The sequence below is a fragment of the Astyanax mexicanus genome, chromosome 14 (assembly GCF_023375975.1).
Source record: "Astyanax mexicanus isolate ESR-SI-001 chromosome 14, AstMex3_surface, whole genome shotgun sequence".
Taxonomy (NCBI): domain Eukaryota; kingdom Metazoa; phylum Chordata; class Actinopteri; order Characiformes; family Acestrorhamphidae; genus Astyanax; species Astyanax mexicanus.
The window spans coordinates 7754049-7778756 of NC_064421.1; the positions used below are offsets into that span (position 1 = coordinate 7754049).

The 24708-nt window shown below is 39.6% G+C and overlaps 1 protein-coding gene across 3 annotated transcripts in view; it reads right to left on the reverse strand.

The window, feature by feature from the left end:
- Window positions 1-24708, reverse strand: part of foxn3 (forkhead box N3) — a 198776-nt gene that overhangs the window by 141774 nt on the left and 32294 nt on the right. Inside the window, exon 1 of one of the 3 annotated variants that reach the window (XM_022673236.2) lies at window positions 1327-1749. The exons of the other annotated variants lie outside the window; for them this stretch is intronic. The gene's annotated coding sequence lies outside the window, so the exon portion shown is untranslated. Of the gene's footprint in view, window positions 1-1326; window positions 1750-24708 lie in introns of those variants that run through there. 3 annotated transcript variants of the gene reach the window in all.

Sequence of the window (24708 nt, forward strand, 5' to 3'; positions counted from 1 at the left end):
TGACCAACATAGCATGACAAGCTTTCAAGCTACAGTAACACAATACAGGAAGATGATAAATCCTACAGCTAACAACTGTTGCTATACATAGAGCCCATTCCCTCCTTCTATACTCTCACTCACTCACCTTTAACTACACTATCTAAATCTTTTACCTAACAGTAAAGTTGCTGTGGCCATTTATGATCCGATCAGCAACATTTGACTCAAACACAAAACACCTAACCTTCTCTTCACCCATACACTGAACGTTCACTTCACAGTCCCCGACTCACTCCCCTCGAAGCTCATTATATATGACATTACAGGATTTTATTTACAACCTTGATACCACTATTCAAACATTCCAACATAATGCTGTATATAGAACAGAAAACATTGTAACTCTGTAATATCCTTGTCACAATTGCTGCAGGAAGGACACAAAGACCGTCCGTAAGCACAAGTACTTTAATAAACGGAAAAGAACTATCCTAAACTTAACATAGAGGTAAATGTAATATACTGAGACGTAAAGCAAAGAAACACAAGGAACTAAACAGATAAGGAACACGCACATGTTCAGACACTGAAATAAGGAAGCACAGGAACTCTAAATCTACATGTGAACAGGAAACAAGAAACACCTGGGGAAGGTAATGAGGGGGTGCTTATTTAGGAGTAGTTTACCCTCTTCAGTAACACAGATATTGTAAAGTATCACAGAGAACTGTTGAATACTGAGTGTAACTGAGTATCAAAAAATCACAGTATTGTGATAATATTGTTTCATGAGATGCCCTGTGATTCTTACCTCTATTCATTACATTCATCAAAACCACTGAAATTATAATATCCCCAAATGATATGCTTACCTATCTGTCTGTCTGTCTGTCTGTCTGTCTATCTATCTATCTATCTATCTATCTATCTATCTATCTATCTATCTATCTATCTATCTATCTATCTATCTATCTATCTATCTATCTATCTATCTATCTATCTATCTATCTATCTATACAGTTAAGCATGAATAAAAGTGCAGTGAAGTTTTCCATGGTTTCCATTTGACTCATTTTCTTATTTCCTTCAGATGCCAACTTCACTGATTACTTGTTGGAAAAATGGAGCAATGTGTTTCTCACTGACTGTACTGATCTGAAGTGGGAATAAACAGAGAGAGGAATGCAGTGACGCAAACTTCAGCACTGCGCTGAAAGAGCCGCTCGCTTCGCTTTGTTTACTTAACTCAGGACTACTATCTCCTTTACTGGATCTTCCTAATAGAGCTCTGAGAAAAGCCTGAGATAAACAGTCAAATCAGAAAATCTGCAGAAAATCTAAAACCTGCTCTGGAATGGCTCCCGGGGGCCTGGCTTTTGGTCGGTCCTTCCCTTCTCTTTATCAGGTGGGCATCTATTACTAATCCTACACAGATTCACATCTTTAACAGCACTCAACCCCTCTGTGCCTGCAGGAGACTGGGCGTCTTGTTTTGAAGAGCAGGAGCTCTCCACAGCCTACGTCAAACTCCCAGCAAGCCTCGACTCATCCTGCCTGTGTTTACCTGTGAGAACTCGGGTGGAGGGTGTGGCCCCTGTTAAACCCTCCTAGGAAAGGTGTCACATGTCGTGCCCCAGCAACTCGTCTGTTGAGTGCCTGAGCCCTAAATCTTGATCTGATTTAACCCTTAGAACCCTACAGACGGATTCTGTAGTCCATCCAAAATCTCACCTTGTGTTCTCAGCTTAATTACTCAGGAATCCCTTCACACATAAACACAATCCATATATGGTTAGAAAGGGCGGAGCTTACTCTTTCTAAAAATAGTGATGACATCCCAGTGTGGTAAAGCTAAATCTACAAGAAACCCATAGAAAAACACCTAAAAAAGTGAATCTTCTTCCTCAACCAATATTAAATATTTACTTTTAGTGCTTCAAACATATTTATAAGATGTTTCAAACCAAATAATATCAGTAAATATCAGACTCAAAAGTGTCCACAGAAAAAGTGTGAAACTACCTGCTTTACTCAAACTAAAGCTAGGTATGGTGTGCGCACTACTTTATATAGTTTTTATTTTACTTGCACATTTTTACTAAGTAGTTATTTTGCACTAAACATTTTTATTTATTTAGACTAAAAAAAGGTTAAATTTTTGTATATATGTTTTCTTTGTGTGTCCTGATCAAAATACTGAAAGCTCAGAGGCTGCTCTGAGTGTCAGGTTTTTAGTATCTACATGTATCCTAGAGGTGTGATTATTGATTATCAAGAAAAATAAATCCGCCTGATGCTGTTTCTCCATGTATTTTGTCAAAGTAATAATTAATAATCAATGTAATGAACTCAAATCATCAATATTCTTATGCTTTTAACTCATAAACACTCTAGTCTAACCATTTTTGGAAAGATATCTTAGGTGTGAAAATATTTAAAGTTTATACATTCAAAAATAAGTAACAAAAAAAAAAAAAAAAAAAACAGGCGCTTGGTAAAATTTTGACCAAAACATGATCAGTTCCAGGAAAATATAACAATTCTACTTATTTTTACATTTTAAATGATTATATTTTTAAACAGCTGTATGTCTTCTGGAGTAAAAGAGATCAGGGCATGTGTCTGTCTGATATAATTACTGTGTTGTAAGACCTGAAAAAGGAACAAAAAAACGAAAAAAAAAAAAAAAAAAAACCCACAAAGGGTTAAGGAAGGCTGACAGTCTTCTACGCACCAGTGCAACGCACAGCAATCAAAACAGCTAAATGTCAAACCGTTACATGAGAAAAGCAAACATGACCCAATGGAACCGCTGGCTGTTATTATTCTTTCTAGAGCACAGTTAAAAGCCTCAGGTCTTACAGCCATTCAACTTACTGGCTTTTGCTGAAGGATGTCCAAGATCAAGATCAAGGAGGATTTTATTGTCATCGGCTCCATATACAGTATAAATAAAGGGAATTATTGAGGGAAACAGGCCGCTTCTCGAGACCTTTAGTTCAACAACCCAGACAAGATAAATATTAAAGTAGAATAAAGCAAAGCAAAAACATCACATACACATTAATCTAACCGACAGTCAGTCAGAAGACTGTGGGTAGAGAAGACCAAAGAAGAAATCCACACAAAATAAAAGTATTAAAACGTTTTGGAATGTAAAATTTTTAATTATTGTACTAAAACACTACTTGAAATAGCAGAAAGATTGTTCAAACTATAGTGGCATCTACTATCAATCAGCCTTGTTATATATGTAATACAAGATATATAATGCAATATAATATGTAATAGGCAGTATATGCAATGTAGGGTCCTAAGATTTTAATAATGCATAGAATACAGACAGAATCACAAAACTGTGGCTAAAAATGAAATTAAGATAAAATTAGATGGATTAGATAGATAGGATTAGATGGGAATAAAAAAAAAAGTCTGGAATCGACTTAGAAAAATTCAACTGATTTTATAGGGCCATTCCAAGTTCACATAAGTCAAATAAACCACACATAATGATTTATGCTTAATCCAAAAGCAAATTTAGCACCACATCTAGCAAATGCAGGTTGCATTTAATTTTATAAATTATAAATGTTGAATCATTGATGCATGGAAAAATCTGTTTCTTTAATTTTACTAAATTGAAAACCTCTGAATTATAATCAAGAGGAGATGGATGATCACAAAGCATCAAACTAAGCTGAACTTCTTGAATAAAGTTGTCCGAAAGCAGTGTGTAAGACTGGTGGAGGAGAACATGATGCCAAGATGCATAAAAACTGTGATTAAAAAGCAGAGTTATTTCACCAAATATTGATTTCTGAACTCTTAAAACTTTATGAATATGAACTTGTTTTCTTTGCATTATTAGGGATAGTTTTTGTTATTTCAGCAATTTTTTTAATTTTCTGAAAATAAATGCCCTAAATGATAAAAAAAAGTTTGATATTAAGGAGAAATGTTGTCTGTAGTTTATAAAATAAAACAAAAATAAATGATTTTACTCAAATATAAACCTATAAATAGCAAAATCAGAGAAACTGATTCAGAAACTGAAGTGAAGTGGTCTCTTAATTTTTAGCAAAATCATGCAGCCCTAAATTAGCACATTGCAAAGTAAAAAGTAATAAAAACTATTCTTGAGCAAATGTTTAACTATTGTTTGACTATTTGAGAATATTCAGAAAAGTACAAATGGAAACATTATAGCTTTTTGAACTAGTTTTATGCAAGTATGCATGTTCTGGCTTCCTGCACTGAAGTTTTCACATGGACAAATCTAGCCAGACACTGCTGGTCATGATCATTACCACCCACTGCACTGTGCTGTCCACTGTGGATGATAATATTAGCCTTCTATAGTGAATTAGTGGTAGACACATAACACTGTGGATCGAGGAATGTTAAATACTTGCACAACTTTAGAAATCTGGCACCCACTATCAGGCATCATTCTAACTACAACAATCCACATCAGTGTTCACCTCACAACCTCAATCACAAGATAACACCTCACAACTTCACAACAATCAGATTAGATACTGCGATCGTTGAGTTGAAGAGGTATCCACTTCACTTCCTGCTCTTCAAAGCCAAAACTGTGTCAAACTCGAAAAAGAGTCTACAGAACAAACACCGACACATTCGTTCCACACTCAAAAACTCCAAAACAGACCCAATTACATGAAAAAATAATCAAATGACTTTAATCACTATTCAAAAAAGGCAACATGCTGCGTCTACCACTTCATCCCAGTGCATTGAAAATCCAGCCTTTAATCACAGCCACACTTTCAGCATGCTCTCGCTACGTTTCTTCTCTCTCTCTTTATCCCTCTCTCTTTCTCTCTCTCTTCCTGCTTGCACACAGGCCTGAGTAAGAGTTTCCACAGCCTAACAGGGTTAACATACGCCGGCGCACGCTCACCAAGATGATTTACGATCAGGCTTTTGATTAATCTACCAAAGTCTATTTAATAAGAGCAGGACGCACGTCCACATGATGCATTCAACAGCAGTCACTGCTGTCTCCCCACACAACTGCTTTGCTGTCTGTGCACAGGACTTAAAGTAAAAGGAAAGCATGCACAAACATTTATTTTCTCTCTCTCTCTCTCTCTCTCTCTCTTTCTCTCTTTATCCGCGCTCTTCTGAAAGGTGCAGTGTCTAATCTGGTAGACTGGAGGAAGTCAGGATAGAAGGAGAGCTTCTCAGGCCATTGTAATGCTGAGCGATCCGGCAGCGTTAGCTCAGCTCACACAGGGCCAGAGCTGGAAAGCTGGGAAGGTAATATGATGCATGAAGCCTGTCTGTCTCTCTCTCTCTCTCTGTCTCTGTCTCTCTCTCTCTCCAGACTACACACACCCCCAGCCCTCTGCCTCCAGACCAGCGCAGAGCAAATGGGGTGAGAGGGGATGGCAGCTAAAGCGAGCACAGCTGGGATATCAGTGAGGGCTTGGCAGATCAGGGCTTCTCTGCTTTTATCTGGGTTTGTTTCTTCACTCTGCTTAGGCCCTCCATTCCCAGGCCCAGACCCAGCTCTGTGAGAGATCCAGAGCTTTACAGCTGGAGACATACCAGTGAATTAGCCTTCAACTTCCACTGTGCTGCCACAATACCAAAATGTGGCATGTAATATTAGTCAGTTGTGTTTTGATTATATTAAGTTAACTTTCTCTCCATGTCCAGAACAAACTGAATCAATCTAACTGTCAACTGTTCACAGTTCTGATATCGTGTTCACTGCACTTTTACAGAAATCCTTAAGTGTAATTCGATTTATTTTGTTCAAAAGTTGCTTAAGAGACACATGAAGACTGCTATAAAAAAACATTTTTATAGCATTTATAGCATTTTTATAGCATTAGCTATATATATAGCATTAGCTATATATATATAGTAGGCTTCATGAAAGGTCCCCAAAAAAAGGTAAAACACCCTGAAGCAAGTTTCTAAGGTGAATAAACATGATCAAATACTCAAAGATTAACCCAGATTAGCCAAGACTCAAACATGAACCAACCTGAACAAAGACTCAAATATGAAACAAGGTGAACAAAGACTCACAGACAAACCAACATGAACAAACACTTAAAAATGAACCGGTATGATCAAAGACTCAAGTATGAACCAACAGAAAAAAAGATATAAAGATGAACCAACATGAACAAACACTTAAAAATGAACCGATATGATCAAAGATTCAAAGAGGAACCAAGACTCATATATGAACCAATGTGAACAAAGACTCAAGTATGAACCAACAGGAAAAAAAGATTTAAAGAGGAACCAACAAGAACCAAGACTCAAATTTAAACCAACATGAACAAAGACTCAAATATGAACCAACATAATCAAAGACTCAAAGAGGAACCAAGACTCAAATATGAACCAGAATTAACAAAAACTCAAAGAGAAACTAATGTAAACAAAGACTCAAAATGAACCAAGATTTAAAGATGAACCGAGATTGACCAAGACTCAAATATGAACCGACATGAACAAAGACTCTAAGATGAACCATAATGAACAAAGACTTAAACATTCCCAACATATTCAAAGACTTAAAGATTAACCAAGACTCAAAGAGGAACCAACGTGAACCAAGACTTTAATATGAACTAACATGAACAAAGACTCAACGATCAGCCAATATGGACAAAGACTTCAAGATTAACCAAGACTCAAATATAAACCAACCTGAACTTTGGAATCACTCTCTATTAGAGAAACAGTGTTGTCCAGCATTTTGTAGTGCTGTTTGAAATCTCAGTACATTTTATTCCCTATATTGTTCACTAACAAACACTGAAAATGTAGTGTACAGATGATCATCTTTGAGCTCAAGACTTTAAGATGAACCAAGACCCAAAAGATACATATAAAACACATAAATAAATAAACTCTCAAACTCTCTGAGATCATTAGTAAGAAGCACTGAGAAGGACTGAGAATCAATAGTGGAGTTCATTCTCTTCTGTGCTGCACTGTAGAGAGAAGTTATTATACAAGTCTTCACCAAGAAACACCAATATAAATAAATCACAGCCAGTGAGGATCCGTTTGCATAATTTAAACTGGTACCTACCAGCTCTTATACATTATTAGTAATATTTGCATCACTTACACCAGTGAGAGAAAGCCCAGGAACCACAGACGGGTCTGAGGAGTTTAGGAGGTTAATGGTGATTCACACAACAACAATGTTAACAATGTTTTGCTGCTACATTTGAGCTTTACAGAGCTGCCATGGATTATGGTGAGGAAATCCAGAGAAAATGGGTGTTTTACAATAAACAGATCTTATTGCCGGCTACTCCTAACAACCGAGGACTGAGATAAACACTGACACTGTCTATAACTGCATGTACTGTACATATACTGCATCAACCCTGCAAGTTCTGCAACTACTGTGTACTATACACAAAATAGCTGCTTCAGAAAGTTAGAAAAAATATTCATCATTTTAGTGTGGAGGTTTTATGGCTAAATTGGAGCAGCCTGGTCGCCAATCTTTATTAATTGCACATTGCACCAGTAAGAGCAGAGTGTGAAGGTTCAATTAGCAGGGTAAGAGCACAGTTCTGCTCAAAATAGTGCAATGCACACAATATTATGGGTGACAAACCAGACTTCAAAAGAGGACAAATTGTTGGTGCACGTCTTGCTGGAGCATCTGTGACCAAGACAGCAAGTCTTTGTGATGGATCAAGAGCCACGGTATCCAGAGTAATGTCAGCATACCACCAAGAAGGACCAACCACATCCAACAGGATTAACTGTGGATGCTATAAGAGGAAGCTGTCTGAAAGGGATGTTCGGGTGCTAACCCGGATTGTATCCAAAAAACATAAAACCACGGCTGATCAAATCACGGTAGAATTCAATGCTCACCTCAACTCTTCTGTTTCCACCAGAACTGTCCGTCACCACAATAAATTATTGTGCTCTAAAACCAGGTGTTTCAGTTTCATTGTCCAACCCCTGTACACTCCAGTGCTCTATTCGTACAGAACAATGCTCGTCTATATACTGCTGCTGTCTCAGGAGCTTGCCTGTCTGTGACACCATGCTATGGACATAAACATACAATTAACATACATGTCTACTGTAAAATCTGCAGGAACTGCATGTGAATATTTTAGATCTGTATTGGATGGATTATCAATTATCATAAGACTCCATTAGGAACCTCCAGGAATTTCCAAGTAGAGGTTCCTAATGCTTTGCACATGTGTTAAACACTAGTAATGTAAATAGCACTCCCATCCCACACCTCTTTCTGTCTGTAACCATTTGTGCAACCACTTATTTGACTATACAGTACGTATATATATATGCACTTTAATGTCGATACTCAACATCACAGGGTTTTTTTTTGTTGTGCTGCTTGAGATGCAGGTCCAAATCCTTGCTCTGTTCACTGCTTGCCGTTGCCTAGGAGGAGGAGAGGAGCTGCCGCGGCAACTGTGTCACCACGGTTACCCAGAGGCGCACGGGCATCCGTTTCGTAGCAACTGCGGCGGCTAGGTCAGAGTGACAAGCTCTGTTAATTCTTTCACCCATTGAACCCCAGGGGACCACCGCCATTTGTCTTCATTTCCACTGGTTTCCAGCATCGTATTAAAGGTTATTACTGTTGTACTGAGGTTTGAGGTATTATTACTGTTTTTTTTTACTGCTGTAATTCTCCCCTGACCAACATTTATTGGAAGTGAAAAGTAAAAGAGGGGGTCAAATTGGAAAAAAAAAGAAAAAAAAACTGTTAAATAAACGCTGTAATGGCTTTGTATATATATATATGGGTCATTATCAAAAAGCCTGTGTCTAAGCCTGTCACGATAACTACATTCATTACATCAACTTATCCTACAATAAATAGACATTACCTCAATGATATTTAATAATTGCTATAGATATCATATATTTATATGTTTGTTCATATATACAGTATAACAGTGAACAGTATTTTAGCCAGCCATGCAATGACCAATGCTTCAATACCTGTGACTCCATACACACAGTGTGGAAAGACTGCAGTAGGTAAAGTAATAAGTATATATATATATATATATATATATATATATATATAATATAATTTTCACATTCGGGACATGTAAAATACAGAACTATGATTACTTAAATTTGTAAACTACTAATTTGTCTTTAAAAAAGGTTTAATTGCTTTGTTATGCTACTCTATTTTTATTATTTCAGTGGCATTTAAATGGTCTTAAAATTACAATAATATCATTTATCACAATAATTTCTGCTACAATATATCGTCCACGTTTTCTTTTTTTCCTTAGCAGGTTTGACTGTGCATTTTGGCATCTTATGCCTTTAAAAAATGCACTATTTATCACTTTTTAATTTCTGCATACAATTTTAGCAAATTTGTCATTTTATTAAAACATGGTTGACCTATAAAGGCAAACAATTAAAAGTAATTAGGAAGACCATTTCTGTTTCAATTACACATTTTGATTATCTACAGTTATTTCTTTTAATTACTATTATATTTTACAAGATAGACAGCTTTTTTACTGTAAGTACTTCTCTACAGGGGCTAGACAAGCTGTGTGTTTGTTTGCATTTGTATATACAGCTCTGGAAAAAAAAAACAAGAAGAAAGAGACCACTTCAGTTTCTGAATCAGTTTCTCTGATTTTGCTATTTATAGGTTTTTGTTTGAGTAAAATGAACATTGTTATTTTTTCTATAAACTACTGACAACATTTCTCCCAAATTCCAAATAAAAATATTGTCATTTGGAGCATTTATTTGCAGAAAATGAGAAATGGCTGAAATAACATAAAAGATGCAGAGCTTTCAGACCTCAAATAATGAATAATGCAAAGAAAACAAGTTCATATTCATAAAGTTTTAAGAGTTCAGAAATCAATATTTGGTGGAATAACCCTGGTTTGTAATCACAGTTTTCATGCATCTTGGCATCATGTTCTCCTCCACCAGTCTTACACACTGCTTTTGGATAACTTTTTGCCTTTACTCCTGGTGCAAAAATTTGGTTTGATGGCTTGTGATCATTAAGTTGGCTTGTCAAAGCCAACTTACTGTTCTTCTTATTCTTCTTATTATTAAGTTGGCTTGGAAAAGCCAACTTATTGTTCTTCGTAATCTTCTTATTTTTATTATTATTATTATTCTCGCCACGTTTTATAAACAACTACTCCTCCTAGAGCTTTCGAGCTAGAACCACGAAACTTCACACGATGGTAGAACTTATAGCCGCGGGGTGTGCTTGTGCTTTTTGGAGCGATACATCGTACGATTTTCGTAAAAACTTCGTAAACGTACGCCCTTTTTCCCATAGACAATGAACTAGGAGAATTTTGAACGGCCGTGAACGTCACAATATTTAAGATATGAAGCTGAAATTCGGATGACCTATAGAACTTATTGAGTTCTTTCCGAAAATATGCTTTACGAAACGATACGTCATACGGATTTCGTACAAATGTCGTACGAAGTTTTCCCATAGAAATGAATGGGGGGCCCAGAGTTCCATCTCACACACGAGCAGCTCTGCGCACGGAACCCCTTCTCTCCCCTGCTCCTCCAGTACTGTGAGTGTATGGAGGAGCTGCTGTATGGAGCAGCTATCAGTCAAAAGTTTGGACACGCCGGCACCCCAGCCAGGGCTTAGCGACCACTTATTAACTGCTTAGCAACCACCTTAGCAACCACCTGGAAAACGTTAGCAACTACCTAGCAACCACTTAGCAACACCTTAGCAACCACCTGGAAAACGTTAGCAAATGCCTAGCAACCACTTAGTAACAACCTGGAATACATTAGCAACTTCCTAGCAACCACTTAGCAACCACTTTAGAATTTATAGCAACTGCCTAGCAACCAGTTAGCAACACCTTAGCAACCACCAGGAAAACGTTAGAAACTGCCTAGCAACAGCTTAGCAACCACTTTAGAAATGAAAGCAACTGCCTAGCAACCACTTAGCAACAGCTTAGCAACCACCTGGAAAATGTTAGCAACTGCCTAGCAACCACTTAGCAACCACTTTAGAAACGATAGCAACTGCCTAGCAACCACTTAGCAACACCTTAACAACCATTAGGAAAACGTTAGCAACTGCCTAGCAAGCACTTAGCAACACCTTAGCAACCACTAGGAAAACGTTAGCAACTGCCTAGCAACCACTTAGCAACCACTTTAGAAATTATAGCAACTGCCTAGCAACCAGTTAGCAACCACTTAGCAACCACCTGGAAAACATTGGCAAATGCCTAGCAACCACTTAGCAACCACTTTAGAAACGATAGCAACTGCCTAGCAACCACTTAGCAACACCTTAACAACCACTAGGAAAACGTTAGCAACTGCCTAGCAACCACTTAGCAACCACTTAGCAATCACCTTAGAAACGATAGCAACTGCCTAGCAACCAGTTAGCAACACTTAGCAACCACCTGGAAAACGTTAGCAACTGCCTAGCAACCACTTAGCAACCACTTTAGAAACAATAGCAACTGCCTAGCAACCACTTAGCAACACCTTAACAACCACTAGGAAAACGTTAGAAACTGCCTAGCAACAGCTTAGCAACCACTTTAGAAACGATAGCAACTGCCCAGCAACCACTTAGCAACCACTTTAGAAATGAAAGCAACTGCCTAGCAACCATTTAGCAACCACTTAGCAACCACCTGGAAAACGTTAGCAACTGCCTAGCAACCACTTAGCAACCACTTTAGAAATGATAGCAACTGCCTAGCAACCACTTAGCAACACCTTAGCAACGACCAGGAAAACTTTAGAAACTGCCTAGCAACAGCTTAGCAACCACTTTAGAAACGATAGAATCTGCCTAGCAACCACTTAGCAACACCTTAACAACCACTAGGAAAACATCAGCAACTGCCTAGCAACCACTTAGCAAGCACTTTAGAAATGATAGCAACTGCCTAGCAACCACTTAGCAACACCTTAGCAACCACTAGGAAAACGTTAGCAACTGCCTAGCAACCACTTAGCAACCACTTTAGAAATTATAGCAACTGCCTAGCAACCACTTAACAACATCTTAGTAACCACCTGGAAAATGTTAGCAACTGCCTAGCAACCACTTAGCAACCATGTGGAATATTTTAGCAACTGCCTAGCAACCGCTTAGCAACCACTTTGGAAATGTAAGCAACTGCCTAGCAACCAGTTAGCTCTTTAGCCACGACCTGGAAAATGTTAGCAACTGCCTAGCAACCACTTTAGAAATTATAGCAACTGCCTAGCAACCAGTTAACAATATCTTAGCAACCACCTGGAAAATGTTAGCAACTGCCTAGCAACCACTTAGCAACCATGTGGAATATATTAGCAACTGCCTAGCAACTGCTTAGCAACCACTTTAGAAACGATAGCAACGGCCTAGCAACCACTTAGCAACCACTTTAGAAACGATAGCAACTGCCTAGCAACCACTTAGCAACACATTAGCAACCACTAGGAAAACGTTAGCAACTGCCTAGCAACCACTTAGCAACCACTTTAGTAATGATAGCAACTGCCTAGCAACCACTTAGCGACACCTTAGCAACCACTAGGAAAACGTTAGCAACTGCCTAGCAACCACTTTAGAAATCATGGCAACTGCCTAGCAACCACTTAACAACATCTTAGCAACCACCTGGAAAAAGTTAGCAACTGCCTAGCAACCACTTAGCAACCACGTGTAATATGTTAGCAACTGCCTAGCAACTGCTTAGCAACCACTTTAGAAATGATAGCAACTGCCTAGCAACCAGTTAGCTACACTTTAGCCACCACTTGGAAAACGTTAGCAACTGCTTAGCAACCACCTAGCAACCATGTGGAATACGTTAGCAACTGCCTAGCAATTGCTTAGCAACACCTAAGCAACCACCTGGAAAACGTTAGCAACTGCATAGCAAACACTTAGCAACCACTTTAGAAATGATCACAACTGCCTAGCAACCACTAAGCAATCATTTTAACTTTTCAACGTTATTAGCGTACTTTTCCTTAGCAACCAACTGGAAAACGTTAGCAACTGCCTAGCAACCACTTAGCAACAACTTAGCAACAACCTGGAAAACGTTAGCAACTGCCTAGCAACCACTTAGCAACAACTTAGCAACCACTTTAGAAATTATAGCAACTGCCTAGCAACCAGTTAGCAAACACTTAGCAAACACCTGGAAAACGTTAGCAACTGCCTAGCAACCACTTAGCAACACCTTAACAACCACTAGAAAAACGTTAGCAACCACTTAGCAACCACCTTAGAAACGATAGCAACTGCCTAGCAACCACTTTAGAAATGATAGCAACAGCCTAGCAACCACTTACCAACACCTTAGCAACCATTAGGAAAACGTTAGCAACTGCCTAGCAACCACCTAGCAACACCTTAGCAACCACCCCAGATACCATAGCAACACCTTAGCAACCACCTAGCAACATCTTAGCAACCACCTAGCAACCACCCCGGTTACCATAGCAATACCTTAGCAACCACCTAGCAACCACTTAGCAACCACCTAGCAACCACCTAGCAACTTCTTAGCAACCACCCCAGATACCATAGCAACACCTTAGCAACCACCTAGCAACACCTAGCAACCACCTAGCAACCACCTAGCAACACCTTAGCAACCACCCCGGATACCATAGCAACACCTTAGCAACCACCTAGCAACACCGTAGCAACCACCCCAGATACCATAGCAACACCTTAGCAACCGCATAGCAACACCTTAGCAACCACCTAGCAACATCTTAGCAACCACCCCGGATACCATAGCAACACCTTAGCAACCACCTAGCAACCACCTAGAAACACCTTAGCAACCACCCCAGATACCATAGCAACACCCTAGCAACCACGTAGCAACATCTTAGCAACCACCCCAGATACCATAGCAACACCTTAGCAACAACCTAGCAACACCTTAGCAACTACCTGGTATATGTTAGCAATTGCCTAGCAACCAGTTAGCAATAGCTTAGCAACCACCTGGAAAACATTAGCAACTGCCTAGCAACAGCTTAGCAACCTTTTCAGAAATGATAGCAACTGCCTAGCAACACATTAGCAATCAAAAGTTTAACCAAACGTTTTACGATTTCAGCATTTAAACAAGCGTTTTTAGATTTCAGTGTTTAATCAAACGTTTTTAGATTTCAGCGTTTAACCAAACGTTTTTAGATTTCAGCGTTTAATCAAATGTTTTTAGATTTCAGCGTTTAACCAAATGTTTTTAGATTTCAGCGTTTAACCAAATGTTTTTAGATTTCAGCGTTTAACCAAATGTTTTTAAATTTCAGCGTTTTTAGCATTTAGCATTTAGCCAAAAGATAACAGCATATCAATGACTCTTCACACTCTTCAGACGGAAAAAGCTTAGCAACCATTTTAACTTTTTAACGTTATTAGCGTTCTTTTCCAAGCCAACTTAAAGTTCGTTCACGAACTTTGCCTTTTCTAGTTATTATTATTATTATTATTATTCTACGCTAAAATTTCTCAACGCTACTCCTCCTACAGTTTTCGAGCTAGAACCCCCAAACTTCACAGGATGGTAGAACCCATAGCCGTGGAGTGTGCTTGTGCTTTTCTAAGCGATCGGAGAACCAGGGTTCTAGCACGGTTCCGTCAAAGTCACTTTTTTCCCCATAGACTTCCATTCACACTTTTTTCAAACTGCTCTAAAAGTCACAATTTTCAAGCTAGAACCACGAAATTCACAAGACATACAGAACTTGCAGAGACGTTTCAGACGATATGCTGATCTCACCGATACGATTTAAGGTTTTCGTAAAATTATCGTACGAACTTTCCCCATAGGAATGAATGGGCGGAATGTTGGCCATCTCACACACACCAGCCGATCCTGCGCACGGCCCCCCTCTCTGCCCTGCTCCTCAGTACTGTATCTGTATGGAGAAGAGACTGCTGAACACAACCCACACCAGAACCAATACCACACTACACACATACACCACACACCACACATACCCCACACCCCACACAAACTCCACACACCACACACTCTACACACCCCACACACTCCACACCACACATACCCCACACCACACACACCAAACCCCACACACACACCACACACTCTACACACCCCACACAACACACAGTCCACTCCCCACACTACATACACTCCACACCACACACACGCACACACCACACATACACCACACCACACACACTTCAAACCACACATACCCCACACCACACACACACCCCACACCACACACACACACTAACTACACACACACTTCAAACCACACATACCCCACACCACACACACACACTAACTACACACACACTTCAAACCACACATACCCCACACCACACACGCTTCAAACCACACATAACCCACACCACACACACACTCCACACCACACAAACCCCACACCACACACACTTTAAACCACACACACTCCACAGCTCACATAGCCCACACCACACACACTCCACCCCACACACACTTCATACCCCACACCACACACACTTTAAACCACACACAAACTCCACAGCTCACATACCCCACACCACACACACTCCACAGCACACATACCCCACACCACACACACTTCAAACCACACATACCCCACACCACACACACTCCACACCACACAAACCCCACACCACACACACTTCAAACCACACATACCCCACACCACACACACTTCAAACCACACATACCCCACACCACACACACTTCAAACCACACATACCCCACACCACACACACTTCAAACCACACATACCCCACACCACACACACTTCAAACCACACATACCCCACACCACACACACTTCAAACCACACATACCCCACACCACACACATTCCACACCACACAAACCCCACACCACACACACTTCAAACCACACAAACCCCACACAACACACACTTCAAACCACACATACCCCACACCACACACACTTCAAACCACACATACCCCACACCACACACACTCCACACCACACAAACCCCACACCACACACACTTCAAACCACACAAACCCCACACCACACACACTTCAAACCACACATACCCCACACCACACACACTTCAAACCACACATACCCCACACCACACACACTCCACACCACACAAACCCCACACCACACACACTTCAAACCACACAAACCCCACACCACACACACTTCAAACCACACATACCCCACATCACACACACACACTTCAAACCACACATACCCCACACCACACACACTTCAAACCACACATACCCCACACCACACACACTCCACACCACACAAACCCCACACCACACACACTTCAAACCACACAAACCCCACACCACACACACTTCAAACCACACATACCCCACACCACACACACTTCAAACTACACATACCCCACACCACACACACTCCACACCACACAAACCCCACACCACACACACTTTAAACCACACACACTCCACAGCTCACATAGCCCACACCACACACACTCCACCCCACACACACTTCATACCCCACACCACACACACTTTAAACCACACACACACTCCACAGCTCACATACCCCACACCACACACACTCCACCACACACATACCACACACACTTCACACCCCACACCACACACACTCCACAGCACACATACCCCACACCACACACACTTCAAACCACACATACCCCACACCACACACACTCCACACCACACAAACCCCACACCACACACACTTCAAACCACACATACCCCACACCACACACACTTCAAACCACACATACCCCACACCACACACACTTCAAACCACACATACCCCACACCACACACACTCCACACCACACAAACCCCACACCACACACACTCCACAACACACACACTCCACACCTAATACACACAACTCACCCCACACTCCACCACACATACACCACACTCCACCCCACATTCCAAACACACCACACCAAACACACTCCACAACCCACTCCACACCCCACACACTCCACACTACACAACTTAGTAACTATTTGACAAGCCAACTTAAAGTTCGTTCACGAACTTTGCCTTTTCTAGTTCATCTTCATCTTAGTTATATTCCAGAGGTTTTCAATTTGGTAAAATGAAAAATAAAAACTCATAATCTTTAAGTGGTCTATATTTTTTCAAAGCTGTATGTGTCAGCAATGGGTGCAACTTAAAGTAGCTTAATGCATTCATTAGCAGGAGCATGCACAGACATTTGGACATATACAGTAATGCAGTAGATGCCTGCAGATCTTTCTAATCAGGCTTTATAATGCAATCATGAAAAATACAGTACATCTCCATCCTATCAGTTCTTTCCTGCCTCACTGTAGCAGCTAATCATATCCCCAAGGCTGAGTGGCGGGTTAAGAGGTAAGGTCAGATCCTCTATAAAGAACACCTGACCTCCCTGTGCCATTTAACTCATGTCCTCCTGCTCCAGGCACATGATAAGTGTCCGGTGTTACATGCTGCTGAAGCAGGCTGTGTAGGGCCACAGGCATTATGGACATCAGGACAATAAAGGCTTTGTAGTCCCGGCTCCTGTATATAAGACGAGAAATAGAGGGAAGACCTTGTATTGAAGGACGCTGATAGGGTCGGTAGCGTGTGTATAATGAGCTTTACAGCACATGCCATGTCTTTATTACCCTGCTGATCAAATATGACTAACCTTTACCTCTATTGTCTCCTCAACTGGCCCTCAGGGAACGATCTGAGTGAGACAGTAAATACAGTACATGTACATTCTCAGCAGCGGTTCAATATTAGTCAAGGACTGTGAGTGCAAATAAGATTCCACCATGCAAACAGAATATTCTAACTGTAAAAGCTTAAACTTATTGAGATTAAAACATGCTTTGAGTTGAAACTGTGAGTATTGTCATTGATTTGGCTGTTATGTTTATGAAAGCTTTAGACATTGCTTGGGCTGATAAGAATAACATTCAATGTCTTAAACTAAAATAATGGACATAAGTAGTGCTACAGTGTTCTCCTTCATTCTTTCCTTGGATATCCAGGGTATTTAAAGGGTTTATCCTGCTTTTGTTGGAGTAACTGCCTCTACTGTCCAGAGAACACTTTCTACAAGATGTTGGAAGATCACCACCCATCCTCATCACCAAATCAGCCCAAAAGTTTTGATTGGATTTGAATACAGTTCCACTGCTCCACAGCTCAATGCTAAGGACTTTATGGCTACGTTCACATTACCAGGCTCAAGTGACTTAAATCTGATTTCTTGCTAAATGTGGCTCAGATCTGGGGTTTTTTTCATGGCTGTGTAAATGTGTCAAAATAACACCTCACAACTCATAAAGACTTAGGGATTCACAAGCCCATCTCCTGAAATAAAACTTCATGATCAATTTAGATCCTGCTATGCAAACTGTCCATTAACACTGTGTCTACATTTCTTGATGAATCATCCAATAGAAACTCTCCAAAATGACTGTCATGGTGGCCAAGCACACGACAAACACACACAGAGTAAAGGGCTAAACCAAGAATGAACCAGAATGAGCAGACAAGAAGGTTCTACATGGGATATACATAAAATGTAGAATTAGAAAGACAAGGCAAAAGGGTAGTTAAAAATACAATATAGGTCAGCAAGTAGAAAGCTAACAAAACAACATAGAGCTAGGAAAAAGAGTGGTCAAACATACCAATATCAGGGTTGATAACAAAAAGACAAAAGCAAAGTATCAGGCAAATAGGAACAGAAACAGGGGGCTATATAAACGTACTAGAAGGACCAGGTGTGAATGATTAGAAGGCCGGCGAGTTAGAACACTGAAGCATCATGTGATCAGGCATGTCCGGGAGGTTAGACGCAGGTACATCCTGGGAAGTTAAGCCTTTAGTAAGTGAACTATGACCTTTATATTGACTTCTATTGACAGTAAAGAAGGTTTTACCGTATCTCTCTCCTGTAGAGATGTTTTTTTATTGGACAGCATCGAAAAATGTATATTTTCTTATGTTTGCAGTTATAGTATAGCCTTAACATACAATGTTCATTGATGGGTGTGTTCCACATTTTAGTAGTTTATAGCCTGAACAAACACACGTGCATGTTTCATTAATATTTTATTATTCAACATATTTGCAAAAATTTTACTAAAAGTTTTAGTTTCCTGGAGTGACTGAGATCAAAGCAATCAAAGTCATTGCTTTGAAGTTTAATCATCTACACCAAGTTCAAAAGATGCTGAGATGCTGCCACTAAAAAAACTCCACTCCCAGCTCTACACACCTACCCACACACACAGGCACACAACCACAGCTTGACATTACATTCCAATTCTGGAACAATTCCGGTCCTGTAGCTTTATATCTTTGTTGTAAAGCAGCGCTCTGAGTCGGAGATTGAGACAGGCCCCAGCAGCCGGGCCAGGCTGAGGTATAACATTTCACTGAAGGTCAGTGAGCATAGTGTGATGTGAAATCCAACAGCTTTATCTTTCCACTAGAAACTGGCCTTCTCCCCATGAATGCCACTGCGCGGCTAGCACCCCGGCTAATACAGCCAGCCAGCCATGCATGACAGAGGAAACAAATGCAATCCCGCTTACACAGGCGCCGCCGAGAGAGCGGACAAACGTCTGGATTCTGACTCACGATATATGATAACATGTATGTGCATGCCTATACACATGTGCACACATAATATATATATATATATATATATATACACACACACAGTTCAGCCAGAATATTATGCCCACCTACTTGTAACTACAGTATATTCATTATATATTTGATCAGCTTCTGAATCAGTTTCCCTGATTTTGCTATTTATAGAATAGGTTTAAGTAAAATGAACCTTGTTGTTTTATTCTATAAACTACGGACAACATTGCTTTCAGACCTCAAATAATGCAAAGAAAACAAGTTCATATTCATAAAGATTTAAGTGTTCAGAAATCAATATTTGGTGGAATAACTCTGGTTTTTAATCACAGTTTTCATGCATATTGGCAAGTTTTCCTCCACCAGTCTTACACACTGCTTTTGGATAGCCTTTACTCCTGGTGCAAAAATTCAAGCAGTTCAGCTTGGTTTGATGGCTTGTGATCATCCATCTTCCTCTTGATTATATTCCAGAGGTTTTCTATTTGGTAAAATTAAAATCAAAGTGGTCTCTTATTTTTTTCCAGAGCTGTATACAGTAGAAACACTTTGTAGTTCTATAATTACAGATTAATTACATATCTGTTTCTCTGTATACTTTGCAGTTAGCCTACTTTTTTCTTGTTCTTCAATGCTCACCACAAGACCACAGAGTAGCTATTATTGTTTGGGTGGTGGGTCATTATTCTCAGCACTGCAGTGAATAACAATGACATGGTGGTGATCAGTGTGTTAGTGTGTGTTGGGCAGGTCGACTGCAGTACTGCTGGAGTTTTTAAACAGCCTAGTAAAACTCTACAGTATCCTTTGGGCAGCGTCCTGTAAGCAGTGTCCTAAACTGCTAATGAAGTGGTGACTCGGTTGGAATGTCTATCAGAGTAGATAGTGAGGACACAATGTTTAAACACTCCAGCAGCACTGCTGTGTGAATTACAGAGCGCTCTTATATGCTCAGACTCACAACAGACTCACTTTTCAGCAAAATTATTGGAGCCAAACAGTTGTCACTACAGAATCTATATATATATATATATATATATATATATATATATATATATATATATATATATATATATATATATTAGGCAGGAGACTAAAGTTTCCACTAGCTAAGAAGTAAAGTCATTTGTTTCATCTGCTGTGGGTATTATAAATAGGGATGCAATACCCAATTTTCTCACATAATTCATAATCTGTATTAGGGCTGCAACTACTGATTATTTTAGTAGTCAACTAATCTGATGATTATTTTTTCGATTAGTCGATTATTCAGCGATTATTTCTGCCATGTCCTCCATCTCTACAAATTATAGAAACAGCTGAACATGAGATTTAAAAGGCATTTAAATGTCTAGATGTTGTTTAAACATGGAAATTACTAATATTTAGTGATTAAATATGTAATCTGTTGTGTTTGGGCACTTTTGGTGACACAGACTAAGTTGAGTGTAAACTGTGTGAGTGAGCCAATTACCCTTCTCTCATTGGCTCCCCGGCACTTTGTGTAATGCGGTACTGTCACAAATGAACGATTAGTCGACCATGAAATTTGGGTACCACTTTAAAATAAGACTACCTTTATAAAGGGTTTATAAATGGTTTACAATTAGTTTAATAATGGTCACTAATTAGGTTGTAAATGCCTTAAAAATCATTAATAATCAGTTATAACACATATGTAGAAAGGGCAACAATATAAGTGGCTGTGGGTTCACTATTTGGCAAACAACAGGTCATTGTTGCCCTTTCTACGTATGTGTTATAACTGATTATTAATGATTTTAAGGCATTTACAACCCAATTAGTAACCATTAATAAACTAATTGTAAACCATTTATAAACCCTTCATAAAGGTAGTCGTATTTTAAAGTGGTACCGAAATTTGTAGTCAACAAATTTAAATAATTGACATTGAGAGGCAGTGTTAATGTTATGGCTGATTGGTGTATGTAGGAAGTCTGAAGTACATGTTAAAAGAGTCCGAGTTCAGATGTGTAGTTCAGTATGTACCATGTACCAAATACTCATGTACTCAAATATTGTAATTAATTACAGTGAAATACTGCAGTAAAGCACAAGCGATAACTGTCATCTTCTAAGAGCTGCACAGTAGCAGTAATCCAGGCTCATGGAGGCTGCATGATTGAACAAGTTGCTGCTGTTGTGAGCATCAGGTCAGGGCCTGGGGAGAGCTCCCACGAGACACCAAATTGAATTTGGCTGTGTATCAGTGGCAGGGGAAACCCAGTTAGGAGCTGAATCCATAGTTGCACGGCCTAGGGGGGAAAGGGCACTTAATGAAAATTAAGACACTGCTCCCAACTCATTTGATTCACCTGAAGCAGGATGTAGTCCCAGACCGGACTGGACACGTCGGGAGCTGGAGGCAAGTTTAGAAATCTTTTCAAACACTCAGCCTTCTGTACTCTCTCAAAACAACAAAAAGCTTCATAAACTGACGGACAAAGCCCTTCTGGAAAGCCTCCAGTGTGCAGGTTCCAGCCTAACCCAAATCTAACAAACCCAAATCTTTTTAAACAGCCAGGAACTTCTAAAGGTAGTAATTAGTATGAGTGGGAATCACGATTCAAATGATATTATCACGATACTGTGGTTCTGTCATGCACAATATATTGCAAGACGATTCTGTACGATATTTCATGGCATTTGCATTAATAAAGATGATAAAATACTCCTCTTTTGTTGGTGTCAGTTTCACATAATTTTACAACCAGTATCCTTTACTGCATTTGATTCACTTCACTAATTAATTGATAAGAGCTTTATTTAATTAGGGGGTTGATGGGGATGTGTCTTAGGGAGTAACAATAAAAATATCCATATTTGATAATAAAAATGTATCACAAACAAAAACAATACTATATACACTACTGTGCAAAAGTTGTAGGCACCAAAGCAAATTACACTAATCCATCTATCTCAGCAATATCAGTGTTTTTACCTGAAAAAAAAAACACCAGATATGATGTAAACAGATACAAATAAACATAAATACAGTAAAAACTGTATAACAATATTTTAATATTTTTTTCCACACCCCTAGTAATTACATATTTGTTAAAAGTAAAAGTGTTGGAAAAAAGGCCTGTAAACTTTCTTCTAAAAGTTCTTCACACTCATGCTTCATTTATATAGACACAGTGTAATGGGATGGAGTGCTACAGACTAGTAGCTCTCCAGCCCAGAGGGTTGTTGAACCCAATTTAAAATAAATAAATAAACACACCGCTCCTCACGCAGGATCAAACCGGTGTCGTCAGGGTCACAGTCCAATACACTACCACTGCCCCGGCTAGTGAATTGGGACACAGCCATAAAAAACGCCCATATAAGGAGATAGGGAGCCCAAGAATGGGTGGAAAAACGAGAAAGGGCGGAAACTAAAATCACACTAAGTGCGACAGAGAGGCAGGGGAGGAATGTAAACAAAAGCTCACCAGCGATAGTTATAGTATAGATTCTTTCTTTAGAGTCATGTCCCATGACTTTTGTCTTTTTTTTCTACAGACACAAAGGAATGCTACACTGATCTGCACTGATCATTGATGTGCAATTGATTATGGATGTGATACCAGCCAGACAAGAGTTGCTTGTCTGTTTTCTTGGACAATTCTAGCCAGACACTGCTGATCATGATCATTGCCATGCACTGCACTGTCCACTGCGGACGGTAATACTAGTCTTCTATGGTGTATTCCTTGTAAAACATGACGATGTGTATTGAGTAGTGTCAAATACCTTTAAAGCTTCATAAATGGACCGTTCCATCCATCTGTTCCTTCAAAATCAGGCATGCTTGAATCATTAATAAATATACTGTAATTTTTACTGTAATAGAACATGATATTGGGGTATATACACGGTATTCTGCCCCATGACTTTGACTTTTGTCATGTTAGTGTAACAAAAAGCTTCCATAATCAACTATTAATGGAAAAGGTCATTAAAGACAACAAGTGGTCCATTTTCTTCTACGTCACCTCTTCAAAGAGCCCGTTTTTCGCTGTATTTTAAGTATGTAGGAAAACGTCCCTCTCAGGGAGCTTCTGTCTCCTTTCTTTTTCCTTTTTTTCTCATCCACTACGCAGAGAGGATCATGGGACCACCGCTTTACATCTAATAGGCACAAACTGTCTCGGTGTGCGACGCGTTTCATTAGTAAACGGCACTCGAGACGCCTGCGTGTACAATAACACTTAACAATGCAATTAATGGTGTTCCACACGGGCGGGGCCCGAGTCTCCAGCGCACTGAAGATTATAACTGTTCCAGTCTGACTGCCTCTGGGAGGCTGCAAGTGGAGCACTCATTACTGGGGAGAGAGAGAGAAAGAGAGAGAGAGATAGAACACCTGTTTGCAGGGCAGGCCAACCCCAGAGACGTGGCTGGTAGGGCATCTTATAGCACACTTTCAGAGAGCTACACTTGTTAATTAGTGGTGTCAATCGATTAAAATAAAAAAAAAATAATCGGATTAATCACAACAAAATTCTGTGATTAACTGCGATTAATCGCATTCGTTTTTCTTCAGACGCAAATTTTTTTATAGTGGATATTTAAATGTAAATAAACGAATCAATGTAAGAAATGTAAAATGCAATTACTGTTTATTAGTGGTGTCAATTAAAATATTAGTATATACTTGTATGTTTGAGGGGAGATAAAATCAACGTAGGGTGTTGGAATAAAGAATGCATCATAAATTGGATTGTAAATGTCTCAGCTTGGCTGTGACTGAATTTGAACTTGTGTGTGTGTGTGAGAAAGGGGAGAGAGAGAGAGAGAGAGAGAGAGAGAGAGAGAGAGAGAGAGAGAGAGAGAAAGAGAGAAAAACAAAGCTCTCTGACAGGGTCTGAGCTGGAAGTTCAGCCAGACAACAGATCAGAGAGTCACACTAAGCAATATTATGGCAATTTTTCTAATATACCATTAACAGTTACCAAGCCATACTGTAGTGCCCATCTAATATCTGCTTAGTGACACCATAGCAACCACCTGGCATACTATAGCAACTGCCTAGCAACCACATAACCACTTATATATTATATATAACACT